Source organism: Oncorhynchus mykiss, chromosome 3, assembly GCF_057628025.1.
Source record: "Oncorhynchus mykiss isolate SJ-2025 chromosome 3, ASM5762802v1, whole genome shotgun sequence".
Lineage (NCBI taxonomy): Eukaryota > Metazoa > Chordata > Actinopteri > Salmoniformes > Salmonidae > Oncorhynchus > Oncorhynchus mykiss.
Genome location: NC_143024.1, coordinates 68389463 through 68395462, shown reverse-complemented (window position 1 = coordinate 68395462; position 6000 = coordinate 68389463).

Sequence of the window (6000 nt, the reverse complement as noted above, 5' to 3'; positions counted from 1 at the left end):
CGTGACTAACATAAATGGAATAATGTGTGTCTGAACAAAGGGGGGGTCAAAATCAAAAGTAACAGTCAGTATCTGGTGTGGCCACCAGCTGCATTAGGTACTGCAGTGCATCTCCTCCTCATGAACTGCACCAGATGTGTTAGTTCTTACTGTGAGATGTCACCCCACTCTTCCACCAAGGCACTTGCAAGTTCCCGGACATTTCTGGGAGGAATGGCCCTAGCCCTCACCCTCCGATCCAACAGGTCCCAGACATGCTCAATGGGATTGAGATCCTGGCTCTTCACTGGCCATGGCAGAACACTGACATTCCTGTCTTGCAGGAAATCACGTACAGAACAAGCAGTATGGCTGGTGGAATTGTCATGCTGGAGAGTCATGTCAGGATGAGCCTGCAGGAAGGGTACCACATGAGGTAGGAGGATGTCTTCCCTGTAACACACAGCGTTGAGATTGCCTGCAATGACAACAAGCTCAGTCCGATTATGCTGTGACACACCACCCCAGACCATGACGGACCCTCCACCTCCAAATCGATCCCGCTCCAGAGTACAGGCCTCGGTGTAACGCTCATTCCTTTGACGATAAACGTGAATCCGACCATCGCCCCAGGTGAGACAAAACCGCGACTCGTCAGTAAAGAGCACTTTTTGCCAGTCCTGTCTGGTCCAGCGACGGTGGGTTTGTGCCCATAGGTGACGTTGTTGCCGGTGATGTCTGGTGAGGACCTGCCTTACAACAGGCCTACAAGTCCTCAGTCCAGCCTCTCTCTGCCTATTGCCGACAGTCTGAGCACTGATGGAGAGGGATTGTGCGTTCCTGGTGTAACTCGAGCAGTTGTTGTTGCCATCCTGTACCTGCCCCGCAGGTGTGATGTTCGGATGTACCGATCCTGTGCACGTGTTGTTACACGTGGTCTGCCACTGCGAGGATGATCAGCTGTCTTAGGCGTCTCACAGTATGGACATTGCAATTTATTTCCCTGGCCACATTTGCAGTCCTCATGCCTCCTTGCAGCATGCCTAAGGCACGTTCACGCAGATGAGCAGGGATCCTGGGCATCTTTCTTTTGTTGTTTTTCAGAGTCAGTAAAAAGGCCTCTTTAGTGTCCTACGTTTTCATAACTGTGACCTTAATTGCCTACCATCTGTAAGCTGTTAGTGTCTTAATGACTGTTTCACAGGTGCATGTTCATTAATTGTTTATGGCTCATTGAACAAGCATGGGAAACAGTGTTTAAACCCTTTACAATGAAGATCTGTGAAGTTATTTGGATTTTTACAAATTATCTTTGAAAGACAGGGTCCTGAAAAGGGGATGTTTCTTTTTTTGCTGAGTTCATGTGTGTGTGTGTGTGTGTGTGTGTGTGTGTGTGTGTATACTGTATATATATATATATATATATATATACAGTGGGGCAAAAAAAGTATTTAGTCAGCCACCAATTGTGAAAGTTCTCCCACTTAAAAAGATGAGAGGTCTGTAATTTTCATCATAGGTACTTCAACTATGACAGACAAAATGAGAAGAAAAATCCAGAAAATCACTGTATGATTTTTTTATGAATTTATTTGCAAATTATGGTGGAAAATAAGTATTTGGTCAATAACAAAAGTTTATCTCAATACTTTGTTATATACCCTTTGTTGGCAATGACAAAGGTCAAATGTTTTCTGTGAGTCTTCACAAGGTTTTCACACACTGTTGCTGGTATTTTGTCCCATTCCTCCATGCAGATCTCCTCTAGAGCAGTGATGTTTTGGAGCTGTTGCTGGGCAACACGGACTTTCAACTCCCTCCAAAGATTTTCTATGGGGTTGAGATCTGGAGACTGGCTAGGCCACTCCAGGACCTTGAAATGCTTCTTACAAAGCCACTCCTTCGTTGCCCGGGCGGTGTGTTTGGGATCATTGTCATGCTGAAAGACCTAGCCACGTTTCATCTTCAATGCCCTTGCTGATGGAAGGAGGTTTTCACTCAAAATCTCACGATACATGGCCCCATTCTTTCCTTTACACGGATCAGTCGTCCTGGTCCCTTTGCAGAAAAACAGCCCCAAAGCATGATGTTTTCACCCCCATGCTTCACAGTAGGTATGGTGTTCTTTGGATGCAACTCAGCATTCTTTGTCCTCCAAACACAACGAGTTGAGTTTTTACCAAAAAGTTATATTTTGGTTTCATCTGACCATATGACATTCTCCCAATCTTCTTCTGGATCATCCAAATGCTCTCTAGCAAACTTCAGACGGGCCTGGACATGTACTGGCTTAAGCAGGGGGACACGTCTGGCACTGCAGGATTTGAGTCCCTGGCGGCGTAGTGTGTTACTGATGGTAGGCTTTGTTACTTTGGTCCCAGCTCTCTGCAGGTCATTCCTAGGTCCCCCCGTGTGGTTCTGGGATTTTTGCTCACCGTTCTTGTGATCATTTTGACCCCACGGGGTGAGATCTTGCGTGGAGCCCCAGATCGAGGGAGATTATTAGTGGTCTTGTATGTCTTCCATTTCCTAATAATTGCTCCCACAGTTGATTTCTTCAAACCAAGCTGCTTACCTATTGCAGATTCAGTCTTCCCAGCCTGGTGCAGGTCTACAATTTTGTTTCTGGTGTCTTTTGACAGCTCTTTGGTCTTGGCCATAGTGGAGTTTGGAGTGTGACTGTTTGAGGTTGTGGACAGGTGTCTTTTATACTGATAACAAGTTCAAACAGGTGCCATTAATACAGGTAACGAGTGGAGGACAGAGGAGCCTCTTAAAGAAGAAGTTACAGGTCTGTGAGAGCCAGAAATCTTGCTTGTTTGTAGGTGACCAAATACTTATTTTCCACTTCCATTTGCAAATAAATCCTACAATGTGATTTTCTGGATTTCTTTCCCTCATTTTATCTGTCATAGTTGAAGTGTACCTATGATGAAAATTGCAGGCCTCATCTTTTTAAGTGGGAGAACTTGCACAATTGGTGGCTGACTAAATACTTTTTTGCCCCACCGTATCTGTATGTACATACATATACAGTATATACATATATATACGTGTGTGTGTGTGTGTGTGTATATATATACTGTATATACATATGTATATATACTGTATATGTATGTGTATATATACTGTAAATGTATGTGTATATATACTGTATATATGTATGTGTGTGTGTATATATATGTATATATGTGTGTGTGTATATACTGTATATGTATGTATATATATTACTTTATATGTATGTGTATATATACATATATATATATATATATGTGTATGTTATTTGGAATGACATTACATTACCTTGTGCCTGCTGTGTCTGAATCCTCACATGATGGCGGCTGAAGACACTGAATCAAAGAAAACAAGGGAGAAACCCAACTCCCTCAGCTCATATGAAATACAGTGAATAAAAATTGTGTTTTTAAGTTTTGGGTGCTTTACATATGTCATAAATGTGTTTTTATTTTGCAGGTAAGTAATATTTCTCTTTGTGGTTTCTAAACAGTGGTTTGTCTTCATGTGACCTTGTGATTGTGTTTTTTTTAATGTATTGATATTCTTCAACCAACCTCTGGGAGCAGTATGTTCTGCTGTGGACCATTGGACTCATGTTCAACATTCTTTCAGAGAATGGCCACTGACTGACGGACAGACGGGAACAGTGAGGGAGTGACACTGGACAGTCCATGTAGAAGTCTGTAGGACAGCCAGGGACGGGATGAGGAGAGAGTAGACCAAAGTCAAAGTATCCTTTTATTATCCCAAATGTGGGAAATCACTTGCCTTGCTTCAGATAGAAAGGGTGAGCAGTCAGGCAGGGTTGAGGTGAGCATCTCCAGCGCTCCCATAGTGTTGTTGTACATAGTGAGACGGCCCTAAATACTGGGCCAGGTTGTCCTTTCGCAATGGATCAGATTTCAATATTCCTATAGACAGAGTAAGTCATTTATATCCCAGAACACCACTTCAGTCAGAGTTGATATTTGTATAGGAGCCTAAGTATTTTATCACCCTTTATTTACGCTCGTTCAGTTTTACAATGAGATTAGTTTTAGTTGGTATAGCCTGATGTATTTATTTCAGAACTGACGTTTGTCAGTCATTGGTCATCAAACGTGAGTAAAATGACCAATATTAAGCAAATATTAATGACAGTAAGCAAATAACCTACAAGTATAGGTAATGTCTGTTGTCTCCATGATTGCCTTGGTGAGTCAGTAGTAAAACACCATTCCATTGGTCACCTGTCCAGAGTGGAGTAGATGGCCTGTCTTCAACAAGGAAGTCTGTCATTGTGTGTGTCAAACACCATGAACATAAGAATAATGTGATCTGAAAGGTGAGTACCAAATCCCAAGTGTCCCATGCTGCAAAATAGTTTTTTTTTTTTATCTCAATGAGAAAAATCTGAGTAAATGAAGGATACATGAAAAATGCAATCATGTTCATCCCACATACATTATAAAGATAGTAAAATATAAACATGCCATCATGACTTGCATGACTCCGCACGCAGTATAAGAAAACAAGACCTCAGTCAGAAAGCATTCAAACCATAGTCATAGTTCAAACTTTATGGGCTATATGACTCCTACATGTCAGTTACCCGTACCCATAGTAAACATCCCAGGATCCTTTGCACAGTCATGCCATGATGACCTATGACACCATCATTGCCACATCTATCCTCTTACCTCAGCGTTGATGGGGACAATTGTTATCCAAGGAGTTAGTGGTGAGATTATTGAGAGCTCAGTACCATTGGCATAATGCTGTAGCTATCAATGTGCAGCTGCTACTGTCCTCTATGTCCTCCACCATGCCATTTTTTCCAGTGACTAAGCAGAATCATTTGGCTTCTCCCCTGGTGTCGCTCCTGGGTAGTTTTTATCCCTCTACTGTCTGCTAGAATCATATCGATAGCCCCTCCAAATCCCCAACCAAAACAGCAAAATTATCCAATTCTGTTGAAAGAATGGATAATAAAGCATTCTATTCTATCCCCAAACCTTATACATTCACAAACCATAAAGAGATGGGTTGTTTTTTAATATACATTTAACCTTGGCCCATAGTGAAGATACTGTAAACACTCCTACTTCACTGAAACACTGGTGCACTGACTTAGTCTGATAAAGGATGCCATAGGTGTCTCCAATGCAGATAAATTACAACAATATAGACTGGGTACAACATGTTGAGGTAATGAGCTTTCTCAATGAAGACATATCTGTATATTAGCCCTATTTCTCCATGAAGGCCAATTTACCTGTCGCTCTGTTTTTATAGACTTGACAAACTGCAGCGACGTTGCTAACATGGGCTAGACATCATTGATTCAGTGTATCACAGACCAGTGCTGAGACTACTGCTTTCAGACGAGAGAGAGATGTGTGTGAGGTGATGAAAAACTCAGCTGTGCCTGTTAATCAAAGCCCTGTGACTCCCTTCTCCTGTGGGTCACATACCTCAGCCAGAGTCGCAGGCAGAGCCATAGGATGGAAAGAGGGGTAACAGAAAGGTAGATGTATGCTACTGAGGTAACAATACGTGTACAACACTTTTTCTATGAACTTATATACAGTTGCCCATACCAACTTAGGTGAAGGGATATTTTGTATTTTCTCAGGGAAAGCTGTATCACTGTAACATCATCCCCTCCCCCCACTGTACATGTATTTCCACTAGCTGAAAATAGTCCACTGTTGTAATTTTTATTTACAGTGGGGTCCATAATTATTGGCATCCTTGATAAAGCAAAAAAACACTAAAATATATAATAAAAACACTGAGCTATATTGAATGATCAAAAATATTTAATACAATTTCTCAGAGATAGAGATTTTGTTTAACAAGTAATAAATAAAATATTGGCAGCCCTGTTTTCAGTACTCCAGCAGTCTACCGAGGATAACGACACTGAGCCTTTCTCTACCAGGTTTTTGGCTAAAATGTCCTGGTACTTCGTAAAGTTCATGATGCCATTGACCTTAACAAGGGCCACAGGACCAGTGGAAG